The following is a 16,197-nucleotide window of genomic DNA, read 5'->3' as shown; positions in this document are numbered from 1 at the left end:
TAGAATTTCAATCTCTAGCCTACTTTGTCACCTAAATCCTATATCTCTACCATATCTTAAAAAGAACAAAAAAATTACAACTCATATCTAAACTAGAAAGAGAGCTAAACCCATCAAAATACAATTAAAAATTCATTTTTTTATTAAAAATTTTAATGTTTATTTTTGAGAGAGAGAGTACACATGCGTATGATAGAGAGAGGGGGAAGGCAGAGAGAGATGTAGACACAGAGTTTGAAGCAGGCTTCAGGCTCTGAGCTGTCAGTCAGCACAGAACCCTACGTGGGGCTCAAACTCACAAGCTGTGAGATCATGACCTGAGTCAAAGCCAGATGCCCAACCACTGAGCCACCTAGGTGACCCCAATCGAAAATTATTTTAAAGAAAAGCTTGACGTTAATAAGTGGCACCTTAACGTTTAAATCTCATAATTTCATTTTATTTATTATTTTTTTTAAGTTTATTTATTTTGAGAGAGAGCATGAGTGGTGTAGGGGCAGAGAGAGGTAGAGAGAATCTCAAGCAGGCTCTGCTGATAGTGCGGAGCCTGATGCGGGGCTTGATCTCACCAACAGCGAGACCATGACTTGAGCAGAGATCAAGAATCAGACACTTAACCAACTGAGACACATAGGCACCCCTTATAGTTTCATTTTAAATTACACTGGTATTACTTCCTCAGTGATGAATTCTGTAATTAGGTAAATTAGGTAAATTCTGCAATTAGGTAAAGAATGTTCAAAATATAGGGGCAATTTTTAACAACTTTGGTAGTTTACATTCTCTCTAGGGAGAGTCTCTAGTCTTGTACCCTTACCCAATCCCCAAGCCCCCAAAATCACTGAAATGTTACTAAACAACTTCGTTTTTCTGTCATTATCAGTTTTTGCATTATAGTCTACTGAAAAACATTTAATTTTATCTTCTAGCTGTTGTCCAACTTTAAAAAGAGTGCATTACAAGTCAGTAAGCCTGGTAGAATCTTCATTTTGATATATATTGGACAATTAGATGAAAAAGAAAAGGTTAGTAATCCTACTCCAGTCTTAATTCTCTGTTGAGACGCTTCATAATCATTCAGAATGTTTTAAAATATGAACTTACAAAATCAGTAGTTGAGAAAAAAAATTTTTTGAAAAACAATTTAATTGCAGGGTTTGAAAACGACAAATTCTCCAATGAGAAAAGTGAAGATTTAGGAGGTGTGCAGTAAAGAATTAGAGCTTGCCCAAAGAGAAGGCCTGGCTTTTGCCTTCAGCCTTATAAGATGGAGTTTACCTGAGGGACTTGGGTCATACTGAGAAATCTAACAATGTGATTTAGGTTGGGGACTGGCAACACTCATACTGTCCTAGGTTGGGGACTGGCCAGTGAAAAAGACCAAAATATGATATAGGGTGGGGGCTTTAGGTCACATAGTATCAGTGAACCTGGAAACTGAGATTAACCAAGTGGGCAATCAATCAATCGATCATGCCTAGGGGATCCTGGGCACCAAGCTCAGAGGAGCCTCCCTGATTGGCGGTACTCCATGTATACTGTTACATATCAATGATGGAACAGTAATGTGTACTGACTTCATGGCTAGAAGACAACTGAATCTCTGTATTCAAAAGTCTCCTAGACTCTGTTTTACATGTGACTTCTTTTAATCTTAATCTGTATCTTTTCCTTTTAATAAGCCATGGCCATGAGTATAATAGCTTTCAGTGAGTTTTGTGACTCTATGTAAAAATCAACTGAAGACGAATTTGGGAGAACTCCCCCATTTCCCCCTTTTTCCTCCTGCACAATTGCAGTTGGTGTCAGAAGTGACAATGGTTTTGTGTGTGGATGGTGCCTCTAACTTCGTAATTGGCCTAAACTTCTCACAGGGCATTTTCAGGTTTGTTAGAGTAAAAAAGTCACAGCAAGTTAACTTGCCCATCACTTTGGAAGTACCAAGCTGTACTACAATGGTGCAGGATGGAGGCTGTCTTGACATTGCCTGCTTTTAAAGTGGACATAACCTCTCTTTGCAATTTAAAGATAAATGACACTTCTAATTATATTACTACATAATAAACACCTTTCATACTTTTATGGGATTTTCCCATAAAAAAAGACTTTTAAAATAGAGGATGGAAAACATCTCTTTGAAGTATCAAGCCTCATAAATTAAGGCCAGTGTGGCAACAACATGAAAAAAATGTTAAGGAACATACCATATGATTTCATTTATGTGGATTTCAAAACCAGGAACAGTAATCTATACTGATAGAAGTCAAAATAGCGGCTACTTTGGCGTGGCTGGGCTGAGGTGGTGGGATTTAAATGCTGACTGGGTGGGTTATAAGGGAGGATTAAGGAGTATCGGAAATAATCTGTATCTTGATTTGGAGTCACATGGGGCAGCAAACAGCACTGTACACTTAAGATATGTATACTTTAGCACACCTCAATTTTGAAAAAGAAGTTACACTTTCATTAAAAGTTTAAGTCCTTTGGGGCGCCTGGGTGGCTCAGTCGGTTGAGCGGCCGACTTCAGCTCAGGTCATGATCTTGCAGTCTGTGAGTTCGAGCCCCACGTCAGGCTCTGTGCTGACAGCTCAGAGCCTGGAGCCTGTTTCAGATTCTGTATCTCCCTCTCTCTGACCCTCCCCTGTTCATGCTCTGTCTCTCCCTGTCTCAAAAATAAATAAAAATGTTAAAAAAAATTAAAAAAAAAAGTTTAAGTCCTTTGTCACATACTAAAGGAAACACTAAGTATTTTTTAGGATGTTTATTTATTTATTTTGAGAGAAAGACAGTGTCTGCATACTAGTGGGCGAGGGGCGGAGAGAGAGGGAGAGAGAGAATCCCAAATAGGCCATGCTGTGCAATATCAGTGCAGAGCCACACAAGGAGCTTGATCTCACACCGTGAGATCATGACCTGAGCTGAAATCAAGAGCTGGATGCTTTACCCACTGAGCCATTCAGGTGCCCCAAGGAAACATTAAGTATTAAAAGAAAGTATATTTATTTGACAAATACTTGGTGTCTACTAAGTGTCAAGCTAGTATTTATAGATATGACATAGAGCAAAAAACAGAAATAAAACCTGTTTATAGACTACTAAGTCAGCCATTTTTAGGCTACTGCTAGTAACAGTTTGAAATCTTAAAATTCAACATGCCTTTATTCTCTATAACTAATCTTACAAATAAACCTTTCATGATACTGCATATGAAAGGTTTTATAAAATACATTCTATCTATTCTTTTATTTTATTTTATTTTTTTACATATATTCAATTTTGAGAGACGGAGAGAGACATAGCACAAGCAGGGGAGGGGCAGAGAGAGAGGGGAAGACACAGAATCTGAAGCAGGTTCCAGGCTCCGAGCTGTCAGCACAGAGCCTGACATGGGTCTCGAACTCACAAATCACGAGATCATGACCTGAGCCGAAGTCGGACGCTTAACTCACGGAGCCACCCAGGCGCCCCACATTCTATCTATTCTTATATGCCCAGCTCAATTTTCATCTTTTACACAAAGTTTTTTTTTTTTTCATGTTTATTTATTTTGAGAGAGAGAGCAAGGGCAGGGGAGGGGCATAGAGGGAGAGAGAGAATCCTAAGCAGGCTCCATACTGTCAGTGTAGAGCCCGATGCAGGGCTTGAACCCACAAACTGTGAGATCATGACATGAGCTGACCAACTGAGACATGCAGGTGCCCCTCACAAAGGTTTTTAATCGTCTGCGGCCAACAGTGGCCTGTATTTATTTCAGACTCCTTTTGTACTCATAAAGTATCACACAACTCAGCACTTAATAGTTCTTGAATAGTCTTGTGAGTGTTAAATTTGTCTCTTTTTCAAACTATAAGTTCTTCAAAGTTCCCTGAGAATAGAGATTATATCACACTTTTCTTTGGAAAGTTCACGATGCTTAACAAAGTGTGGGTTATATGACATATGCTTAATTACTTATGAGTAGAATGAATGAAAACTTCATTTTGACCATATTAAAAATGCTTAAGAACAGTTTAAACTTCAGAAAAATTTAATTCTTCAAATAATTAAGATTGAGCATTATATATTGCTATTTTTTACTAGCTCAATTTTTATGTGCTTAAAAGAGATAAAAGTTAGTCTTGATATTCTGTTCTGTTCCCCATGGCTCAGTTCTGATAAGAAGTGAAGAGAGGCTATCCTTATCTGTTTAATACCAGTATGTTCCCTTTAATTGAGAAGGAAAAGGATTGTGGGTGAAACATTTGTCTCCAAATATGTCTTTATCTCCCATGGTAATAGAACTCCTGAATTTTAACTGAATATATAGTTATCTAAAATAAAACCTACATTTGCCAGCTGCCCTTGGAACTAAGTGTGGTCATGTGACTTTCAGCTCACAGTCCCCAAGAAGTGTCCCTCTGTTCCTCCTCTTGCTCAGACTGCTACTTGGAATATGGAATCGGTTGCAAGTCATCTCAAATTATTAGATGACAATAATCCCCTAGAAATGGTAGAGTAACAAGAAAGTACCTGGGGCTCTGGATGACAAAATTACGAACATAACTGTACTGTTCCAGGATTACTGTTGGGAGAGGTGACTGAAAAGACAAGACTGCTGGTTGACCCACGAGCTGAACCCCAGGCAGTAAAAGGCACCTCTCCCTGTCCCCTATCTTTGGAATGTGAGTTCTGCTTGGCTTCCTGCTCCCAGAAGCTGCCCTAAACACAGCCTTGAGATAACCGACGATTCAAAAAGGATACATGACTGAACCTAGTTAAAGCCTCTATATAAACTTCTAAGATTTGGCAGGGGATATAGGGATCCACATATTTTGTTGTACCCTAAAACAAGTCTTGTATGTAAGTTCCCTTTGGTTATTAAAACTGCCACTTACCAGCCTAGAGTGGACTTCCTCTTTCTTTGGTCTCTCCTTGCCCTCTAAACATATGGACCAGTTTCAGATTATACCTGGGATGCTCCCAAGGAGCTTGCAAAACTACAATTACCCACCTATCCTGTTTTGTGAGATGAAAACTCTAATGCTACTGGTTATTCTGGGTCTCATATACAGCCTAAACAACGCCCTAACTTATCCATTTGGAGAATCACAGAATGGCAACAGTTGGCAGGGTGTGATTCTTCCATTCCCACACAGTGCTTTAAGGAATAAATACGTTTCGGCCTCAAACTTTGGGTGGGTGATTTGCTTGCATAAGAAAGGCAAACCTAACTTCTGATATGAAAAGCCTAGCTAAAACTGATATGTTTTAACTACCCCTAATCTTCTTTCTTCAAAATCACATTTATGCACACAAAACTTACATTCATATGCATACTCACACGTGTAATAAGTTGTCACCTGGCATTTGGGCAACTAATGAGATATCAAGTCAAATTAGCCAATGAGAACTCTCTGACTTGTAGTTTTCACTTCATAGGTTATAATGACTGGGTAGTGTTGCTTTCTAAAACCTAACCTAGGGCGGCATCCTTGAAATTGTTTTTTGTCTTTATTTTATAAGAAGTTATGGAAATTTAGTGTATCTTATATTATAGGAAATAGTTAAGAACATTCAGTCACTGAACAAGCCATAATTTCAAGGCTGCTAAAAGAAGAATACTTTTCATATTGTATAGTCAACTTTGAAATTTTTACAGCTATACTTTCCTTAATTCTTTAAAGTTTTCCTGTATTTTCAAGTATTGTCTACTCCTGCCCTGTCTCACAGGAAATATATCTCTCTACCAAGGTTAAGAACAACTTCACCTATGGTCTTGGGTGTATTGTTGTATGTCTTCACTTCATCTCATTGTATCTTTACTTAACTCATCTCATAGGTTCTTTCTATCAATACCTTGTATGTTTGTTTTTCTATCTTAAAAACACACACAGACAAAAGTCTTTCTCTGGATCCTAGTATTTCCTCCGTTGTTCTGCTTTTTTCATGCATGTATTAGACAAAACTGATTCTCATTCTTGTTGTCATTTTCTCATTTCTCATTTACTGTCTTACATTTGCCATCTGGTTCCATCTCTAGCAGGCTACTAAAATTGCTTCCAATTCATCAATTACGTAAATCTCCAAAGACATTAAATCAGTCTCCATTCTCCTTGACTTTGAGCAGGAATTAACCTTGTTGATGACTTAAAAAAAAGATGATTTTATGTATCTTTCCTTATATCTTTCCTCTTTGGCCACCCTTTCTTTCTCCTTTCCTACCTCCCTTTCTTCTTTCAATCCTAGGTGTAGTACATCTGAATTATTTTGACAGCTTAATATTTAATTTAAAACTTAAAATATATAAAATATATATTTAAAAGTATACAGAAACTGGTCATTGATGTGGTTTTTCCTTTGCTTTTAATAAGGAGGACGTCTTCTAGTTCTCTCTCCTGTTTAGGAGTTGTGAATAAGTGGCTGGGTTGGGTAGGACAGGACCAGGAATGCTAAATATCAGGTTTTACTTTAGGATGAGTAGGCAAGTGACTACCTCTCTAGATGCTGGCCCCGAATGACAGAACAAGAATGGTATTATTCTGTGCTGTCTACGTAAAAGCTTTCACTTCCTCTGTACTATTTACACAACTCATTTCAAGAAGACTTTTGGGGTCTTTTTTGGTTTCTGTGTTGGTCAGGTGTCTCTGCCTGCTCTCAGTTGTGTATGAATGAAAGAAAGAAATATGTGGGGTACCTAGGTCAAGTGTACCACATTTAGAACATTATCCCCATTTTTAGCTCTTGGTCTCGTTTCTGCTCTCTGCCATGCCTCAACCAACTCTTTTGTAGCTCCTTCATTGTATTTTTTGGCAATGGTTTTGGGTGTTATTCCTAGTCAAACCTCTACTATTACTTTTGTTTTCTGGGAAATTGTTGAAGTTTCATTTACTTTTCTCCTCTTCTCCATCTATCATCCTTCTCTTCTCATAAGTACATGCATACAAACACACATAAATTTACTCTTTTATTTATTCCTCAGTTTTTCTTTCTTTCTACATTTTTATTTTAGCAGTGTATAGGAAAGAACATCAGGCAAAATGTTTGCGAAGTCCACCATCTTGAACAATAAGCCAAGAAGAGCTCTCTATATTTTATAAGCCTGTATTTTGCCACTTGGATAAAACTTACTGCAGAATCCCCTTAGCCAACTGTCCCTTGGTCACATGACCATCTCTACAAAATTCTTATTCAAAGGTAAATAGAATTACTTCCAGGGTAGTGGACAGAAGTTACATTTCTTTAGTTGTTTGCTAACTTAAAAAATTAATTTTATTAAGGAAGAGGAGAAAAATGGTGATGGGGTAGGCAACTAATAGTGTCTGCCATGGTAGTGATCTAATTTTTTTTCCCTTACCATCATCATTTATTAAAAAGACTGCAGAAGTTCATTTTAGAATTGAGTCTATCATTAAACAGCAACCCCCAGGAGCGCCTGAGTGGCTCAGTTGGTTAAGCGTCTAATTTCGGCTCAGGTCATGATCTCACAGTTCGTGAGTTCAAGCCCCGCATCGAGTTCTGGGCTGACAGCTCAGAGCCTGGAGCCTACTTCGGATTCTGTGTCTTCCTCTGTATGCCCCTCCACTGCTTGCACTCTGTCTCTCGCATTGTTTCAAAAATAAATAACATTACAAAAAAATTTTTTTAAAAAATCAGCATCCCCCAGAGGTTAAGTGCCAAGTACAGGTAAGGAACTGCACTGGAGTACAGCAATGATAGAATTTTAAGACACAATGTTGTAAGTTGGGGTTGGCAAAAAGAAGGGGGGAACAGTGGACTGAGAATATGTGAAACACAAAAGGCCTAGAAACCAAGGCTGTGGGACACTGGTGAGCTGAGCAGACCTAGTGGACATGCATACTGAAGGAGACACTAAGAGATTAAAGGGCTAGAAATGAATGAGTCTGGAGCATATCAACCCATTCTGACAATCCCTGAAGAGATAAGGCTGAGAATGAGAGGCTAGCATGCTAAGGATGCTAGAACATATTGATGAAAAGAGACAACCCTTGGATGACTTTGTTGAGCCACTGAAAATATGCTGGAAACACTTCTACCTTGAGATTTTCTGTTTTTGAGATGATTTTGAGAAAATTAAGGCACTATTACTCAAATGATCTAGTTACATACACACATGTATATAATTTTACATATATGGGTTCATGTTGTATATGTATTATTTTGCAAATTACTAGTTGTACTCCTTGATATATTTCCATATCAAGCAATATAGATTCATGTTATACTTTTTTTAATGCCTACAAAGTATTCTACTTTAGAGATGTGCTATATAGTAATCCCCCCTTACCTGTGGGGGATACTTCCAAGACTGCCCAAGTGGATGCCTGAAACTAATGATAATATCAAACCCCGTATGCACTGTTTTTTTCAATACATTAATACTTATGATAAAGTTTAGTTTATAATTAGGCACAGTAAGAGATTAACAATGACTAATAATAAAATAGAATAATTACAATGTACTGTAACTGAAATTATGTGGATGCAGTCTCCCTCTCTCTCTCTCTCTATCTCTCTAAATATCTTATTATACTGTACTCACCCTTTTTCTTTTGTTGTGAGATGATAAAATGCCTAGGTGATGAGATGAAGTGAAGTGAATGACACAGGCATTGTGACATAGCATTAGGATACTATTGACCGTCTGATGATATCTCAGAAGAAGGATCATCTGCTTCCAAGCAGTGGTTGACCTCAGGTAACTAAAACAGCAGAGAGGGAAACCTTTGATAAGAGGCAGGGCTACTATAATTTCTTTAAATCAATCCCCTCTTGTTTTTGGAATATCTTTTAAAGTACGAGTTTTAGTTGGTTGTCCAGCCACCCACTAATTTCAACCCATCCTACTCAATATTGCCAAGAGAATCATAGATTCCCATTCCCTAACTGCCAAAGTCCTGATTGCCTAAAGTACTCACTCAATTCCTTAAAAATTGAATCTTCTTACAGATTAGTTGTTATCTAATTTTAACTTTATTGTCACTACCTTCCAATAAGAACCTTCTATTATAGACAAACAGGTTACTTGTTTTCATAGAGTAAATCTGCAGTCTTGTTTCCTTGTCTTTGCTCATGGCATACTTCCTGGACAATCTTCTTTCTCTTCATTGGGAGTCCTGCAATCAGACTGCCTTTCCACTAACATTCAAAAAAATTTTTTCTAATGTTTATTTTTGAGAGAGAGAGAGAGAGAGAGAGAGAGAGAGAGAGAGAGAAACAGAGCATGAGTGGAGGAGGGGCAGACACAGTCTCTGAAGAAGGATCCAGGTTCTGAGCTGTAAGCACAGAGCCTGATGTGGTGCTTGAACTCATGAACCTCAAGATCATGACCTAAGCCAAAGTCAGATGCTTACCAACTGAGTCACCCAGGTGCCCCTCCACCAACATTTTGGAAAACCCTCCAGGGATTACACAGAGGATAAAGATGGTTCTTAGAGATCAATGAAGTGTATTACCCTCTAGGCCAGGGCCGTCTAATAAAAATGATGCAAGCCACCTATGTAATTTAAAACTTTCTAGGGGTGCTTGGGTGGCTCAGTCATTTGAGCATCCAACTCTTGGTTTAGGCTCAGGTCATGATCTCATGGTTTGTGAATTTGAGCCCTGCATCGGGCTCTGTGCTGACAGTGCGGAACCTGCTGGGGTTCTCTCTTTCCCTCTCTCTCTGCCCCTTCTCTGCTCGCACTGTCTCCATATTTCTCAAAACAAATAAATAAATAAACTAAAAAAAATCTCTTAAAAAATCTTACTAGCCACATAAAAAAATAAAGTTAAAATTACTTTTAATATATTGACTCAATATATGCCAAATGCTAATATTTCAACATAGAAGATCCATGACATGGATCTTATATACTCAATATAAGAATTCAGATATTTTACCTTTTTTTGGTATTAAGTTTCAAAATCTGGTATATATTTTGCACTTACTGCATGCCACCATGTTTAAAGGGTAAAGGGCTGCATTTGGTTAGTTCTAGGGCAGTTTTAGGCAGGGTCCATTTTCAATTTCCTTCTTCTCCCTTAAGTCTCTGGAACTGTGATGAGAACAATCTATCATGTGAATTCCTAGCACTTATTGTTAGTACCGCTCATTATTATGTGGTTCCCTGTCATTATTTATCTTTTGATACATTTATCTTGTCTCATAAACTAACCTGTAAATTCTTTGAAGTCTGGGACCAAGGGCTTATCCGATCTCAAGGTTAAAAATAACTTTAATAAAACCAGGAACTAATTCTGCTCTTGATGTATGGCTCCCCTGCACCTAGTGCCTCTGAAATAAGCCTTGGAATCTAAGGTCAAATCTGGTGGTTGATGCATCCACACATCCTAAGGCAGACAACTTATTTGACTAGTGCTAGAAGGGGATCTTCAAGATCTGAAATGTTTCTCTCAAGTCTGCTTTTCTTGAGACATGAAACAAATTATGTCACATGATGAGTCTTTATCCAGTACTTTTCAACCAGTACTTTTTTATTTGTCACGTTTTGGGGTTCTCTTTGTCATCAGCTCTCCTCCGAAATAATTCCAACTTTTCTGAGGTTTTGCTTTTTCTTTTTTTCTTTCTTTCTTTCTTTCTTTCTTTCTTTCATTTTCTTTCTTTTTTTTTTTTTTTTTAACATGCTCAATCTAGACTGAACGTAGAACTCCGGTTATGGCTTGGCCAATGAGGAATTAACTGGATCACTGTTGACTGCCTCTCTATAAAACACAGTTCCACTAGGCATCAAGACGCATTCGTTATGAGAACGGCAAGTTGGAAAGTTAAGGAGCCACAGCACATTAAGTCATGCCATCTTCACATCCCTGATGTTTAGTCTAGAACTGTGTACACATACACCAGGCAGTTCTTGAGGTTAGTTAATTTTTCTTGATATCATCTTCCTGTCTTTGCAAATGAGCCAGGGAATCTTCAGACATTGTGTTTTTGGTGTGGGCTGTCCCACCAAAGGACCCGCTAGCAGAGATAACTTTTAAGAGAACTAAGGTGAGGACTAAGAAAGTTTAAGGAAAGCGAACCTGAGTCCAGGGAACCGTATATAAAGTGTCCAGTAGCCGGGAGCTCCGGCTGGTGAAGATGGCAATTACCCGGTTCCTCATACTGCTCTTCCCTCCTGTATCTTAATAGGAATTATTACTTCTTTGTCTTCATCTTAGGGAGAAGAACCAGGGAAAAGACGCAGCGAACTCAAGTAATTGCAGAGACAGGCTCTGAGGTGGTGAGCGAGAGGCTGTAGGTCCGGCCCTGTAAGGACACCCACCTGACCAAGGAGTCCTGGGAACGCGCGCGTCCGCGCCCGTGCCCGTTTGGGGGAGCGCCCTCGGCTCCGGCTGGGTCTTTCTCGCAGCTCAGCGGGCAGGAGGCGGGGCGGCGGCGCGCACGCGGACGGGGTGGGGCAGGAGGGAGCTGACGTGCCGACGTTGGCGCCGCTGCCGGGCGGGTGACGTGTAGGTCCGCGCCTGCTCCGCCCCCTTCCTCCTCTCCGGGTTTGTAGGTCTGTCTGGTGGTCGGGGCGCTGTACTCTTTTAGTGGGAGCGACCCCGGCGAGCCCAGGTTGAGGTGCGGAAGAAGGCACAACGGTGCAGCTGCCCACCGGAATCTTCAGCTCTCTTCGCTCCCCACCCGGCGTGGGAAGTAAAAATGAAAACGAAAGGGAGGTAGGCGCGGAGGTAGGAGCTGACCGAGTGATGGGAAGCGCGTGAGCTGGGGCCGAAAGGTGAGGAGATGGAGCTGGAGGTGGGAAGGGGAGGGCAGCTGGCGGGAGGCAGAGACTTGGGGGCGGACGACGCTACGGGACAGCCCCCTCGGATCTCCGAGGGAAGCCACGAGCTGTCATCCCCCCTTGGGGCCTGAAGTTGTATCCCTGGTTTCCGACAGTCTCGTCCACTTTGGAGTTTGTAGGTGGGGGTGGTGATCAAAAAATCACCCTAGCCGTATATTTTACAGGTGTTAGACCACTAGGTGATGACCAGATGGGGAGGTTTTTCCTTCCTGTGCGTAATTTGTTTCCTTCAGTTGGGGGGGGGCCCCCCCCCGGTACAAAGCCGTGGTAACTTTTTCGTTTACCTCATATAGCTTTTTAAGAGAAAAATCTGCTTTGTATTTTTTACCCTCACACTGAAAAGTAAATAGTCTGGGTAGGGTGTTGACCATGGTGAATTGAGGGTGCAATCGACGAGTCTAGAATGTTCATTTTGAAATAAGTAAATGTGTGTGTGTGCGCATGTAAGGGACGTGTTGTGAGTACGTGGGCAGTTGTAAGTTGTATTAAAAAGTCTTTTAAACTTAAGACCATGGGGGAGGGGAAGAAAAAAAAAAAGAGAGGGAGGGAGCCAAACCATAAAAGTCTCTTAAAAATAGAACAATCTGAGGGTTGATAGGGTGGTGGGTGGGAGGGGATGATGGGTATTGAGGGCACCTGTTGGGATGAGCACTGGGTGTTGTGTGGAAACCAATTTGACAATAAATTTCATATTAAAAAAATAAATAAAATAAATGAATAAGTCTTTTAATCATAAATTAACTTATTCATTGAATGCAGTGTGTTCGTGTAATCTGCTGTTATTTGGTTTTTTAAAAGAAGCATAATTTTAGCAGTAACTAAAAGTTTGATGTGATTGGTATCACGTGTTCACTCCAACTAGTGATCATGTTTTCTTTTTACAAGTAAGGTTAGATTGAATAGCCAGTATCTCCATCACTAGATTTCATGTTTCATGGGTTGAAATATTTTTTTTTTCTCATTTTTGGAGTGTTAGGAAAAGTTAGGAATTCAGCTATTCTACTCTGCATTGAACTTGTTCATACATCTTTTATTTTTAATGACGGCTGTAATAGTCTCACATAAGAAGAGTGCTCTTAGAGATGCCAATTAAGCATAGGCTATATAATCTTATTTGAATGAATTTTTCATGATTTAGCCTTCTTGATCCCTGCTGAACAGTTTTCTTTTATCATTTCATTCATTCATATGTGCCAGGCACTGTGCTAGGCCTAGGAAATCAAGAGAGAGTGTCTCTAATTCGGAACTTTCTATGGAAAGTTTAATAGAGGATCTTAACTAGGATTCCTTTTCATGTCGTGGATCTCTAGTGGACCAAAGTAAAGGTTTTCATGAGAATAAGTTATTGTCAATGTTTACATGTAACTGGCATCTAAGGAGGGGCAGATTATTGTCCTTGAACGGCATGACTTGATTTTCCTTTGATCAAAATGAGAGTATACATGCCAATGTTTTGCCAGTTAAGAGTAATTTTTTCTTTTTGCCGAGTTGGCTTAAATACAAAGTTCACAATTGGAAATCAGTTTCTACCTGAAAAGAAAGATTTTATTTTTCCAGTTTTTACATTGGCCACATTGGATCTCCTATGTGTAAATGACTTATAATTCATAAGAATTCTGCACACAAAGCATATTCATCAGAAACATGTATGGTACTTATTGACAAGTAAATTTTTTGTCCCATAGTACCTTCATTGGGGAGGTAGTTAGCGTAAGCCCTTTCAGTGCAATGTATGTCTTCATATAAATACGGCACAGTTTTCAACTTTGAGAAGATATCTACCTGAAATTGAAATTTTAACAACATTTATGGAAAGAAAAAAATGCATAATTACCAAGGAGGAAAGGTATCTTACGTAGTTAGTAATCATGAGAAGGTAGGTGTTATGTGTCTATCTCCTTCTATAAAGTTTTTTAAAGTAGGTACTAGATCTTATTTCTTGTATAATGCCCAGCTCATAGTAGACGTTCCTATATAAATGTTTATTTATTCAACATGTACCATCTCATTTAAGTCCTCACTTTGCATATAGATGAGCAAGGGAGCATGTTTGAGTGTGCCTGATGGGTGTTCAGTTTCATTTTTCTGCTGTTAATGATAATCAGTTATACAGGCTGTCTTATTTATGAAACTCTATTATTCAGATTTAATGCAGTTCAATCCATCTTTGAATATTTCAGTTTAATCAGGTCATTTGCCCTGAAAGGGGAATAAAAAGTCATTTTGAAGCTCCTCTTTATTTCGTTAATCAGAAAGTTGATACCCAGAGAAGTGAGCTGATTTTTTATCATCAAACAAAAATTGACATCTGAACTCAGTTCTCATTATTTTTATTTTACTTTCTTCCTACTATGTCATTTTCCCTCTCCTCATTATAACTTGAACAGACTTAACTCTTGGAAACCTTTGTAAATTAAAATAGAGTCCTATTTTATCTTTCTGGTTTAGGAGTTTGGGGCTTGTCTACCTCCACTTCTGTGATTCACTCTTCAGAGAGAATTGTTGGGAAGTGCATTTGTTATTAAAAGTTTGAAGCTGATGTGGAAAATAAGGGTGGAATTTAGAACAGGTACCTAAGAACGTAGTAAAGTAATTTTTGGTAACAGTAAACATTCTCAGAATATGTTTTAATAAGCTAATTGCTGAGAAATATTTATATTTGAAGGAGATAAAGTTCACACATAGTTATTTAATAACTAAACCAAAGATTCTCAACATTACTGAATCAAAATTTCTGGGGATGGTGTCTAGAAATGTCTTTTCAGGTAACTCCCCAGTGATTCCAATACAACCAGTTCATATTGGAAACTTCTGCATTAAACCATATGAATTCAAAAGCCTCTTAATTTTCTATTCTGTCCTATTAAAGCAGAACTTCAAAAGAAGGGAGGGAATTAATGTCAGGACTATGGAGTAGAGAGGCAGTTTTAATGTTTCCCAGTATTGTTAAACAGTTGCTAGTTATTTTGAAATTAATTCAGTGACTACCAAGTTACTCAGTTCTGTGTAGCTAAGAAGCATTCTTTTAAGAGTGAAGGAAGCTTTGCAAAATATTAGTGCTGTCTGTACCCTGGAGATGGGGACACAAGGGATAACCTAAAGATTACTTCTAGAAAGAGTCACAAATTAATGCTCTGAATATATATTCTCAGAGTTCCTTGGTATAGGCTAAGAACCATGCAAAATATTGGGGAAAAGCAAGACATACACTACTGCAGTCTTGGAAACGACTGTCAAGATGCTGGCTTTGTGAGACTGTTGAGTGAATTGACTTGAGGTGAGGAAAAATGCTAATACCAGTGAGTGCTGTCCTGGTCAACTTGAAGTAAAGCAGAGGCTTTGTCACTGATTTAGAAAGTGAAAAAGTTGCTATCCCTAGTCACTGATTTTGGTGTTAGTTTGGAGAAAAAATAGCTGTTGGGGAGTTTGCAAAATGACTGATTTAACTCCAGTTTTTCAGAGCTCTTCTCTTTGTATTTATTAGAAACAGAACAATGGAAGAACATTATTGAAAGTCTAAATCCAGTGGACATTTTGCCATGTTTCTTGGTAGCATTTGACATGGTTGACCATACCTCTTTCTTAAAACTCTCTGCTTTGTTTCAGAAATACTGTATTCTGGTGTTTCCTTGGCCTTTATTGGCCTTCTACTAGTCATAATTTCCTCTGTCAAGCTTTTCCACCCATTTATTCTTTAAAGGCTTCTGTTCTTCTACCGCTGCCATCTTCTTAGTCTTCACAGATCCTTAGGTGATTTTTAACTATTCCTGTTGTATTCCTGATAATTTTCATTTTTATATCCTGAAAGCAGACCTCAGTCCTGAACTCTTCACCTGAGTATTCAATTCCTACTGACCATTTCTACTTGAATGTCATACAGATATCTCAAACTCAACTTGTTTGAGATTGAACTTGTGATATTACCATAATTACTATTAACTTTTCCCTAGTTCAGTATTAATTGTATTGTGAACCTGATCTATAATTGTGGAAGTCAGTCTTGGACTTTGCATCCCCTCCCATCCACCCCTCTTCTCCCACCACAAACACAGATAATTAGAGTAAGCCAAATAGATTTGACTTAAACACTTGGATTTATCCACTTTTCTCTGAATCACTACTAGTATTTCAGTTTAGGAACCCTTCAAGCCTTCATCTTTTTTCTGCATTACTGCCACAGTCCTTGGCACCAGGACTTTTTTCTGCATTACTGCCACCAGTATCTTTCTGCTTCTGGTCTTGTCTTTTTGTGGTCTATTCCCTTCACTGCAGTTGTAGTAACTCTTATTAAACACAGCTTGAGTCAAAACTCGCTTGGAGATTTCTTTTACTGTCAGAATGATTTCTAAACAGCATGACTTAAATGGCCCTTCATGACCTGATTGCTCTTCCTCCAGCTCCATTTCTTGTCACA

General features: G+C 38.8%; 1 protein-coding gene across 3 annotated transcripts in view; it reads left to right on the top strand.

Annotated features, from left to right (window-relative positions):
• Positions 1 to 11,450: 11,450 nt before the first annotated feature.
• ASCC3 (activating signal cointegrator 1 complex subunit 3) overlaps positions 11,451 to 16,197 on the top strand; it is a 369,269-nt gene continuing 364,522 nt past the window's right edge. For all 3 annotated transcript variants that reach the window (XM_040474260.1, XM_040474261.1, XM_040474259.1), the window contains exon 1: positions 11,451 to 11,717. The gene's annotated coding sequence lies outside the window, so the exon portion shown is untranslated. The remainder of the gene's footprint in view (positions 11,718 to 16,197) is intronic.

The sequence above is a fragment of the Herpailurus yagouaroundi genome, unplaced genomic scaffold, assembly GCF_014898765.1.
Source record: "Herpailurus yagouaroundi ecotype Mexico unplaced genomic scaffold, PumYag 139, whole genome shotgun sequence".
Taxonomy (NCBI): domain Eukaryota; kingdom Metazoa; phylum Chordata; class Mammalia; order Carnivora; family Felidae; genus Herpailurus; species Herpailurus yagouaroundi.
Note: the sequence above shows the minus strand (reverse complement) of the source record. Positions and strands in the feature narration are given on the sequence as shown.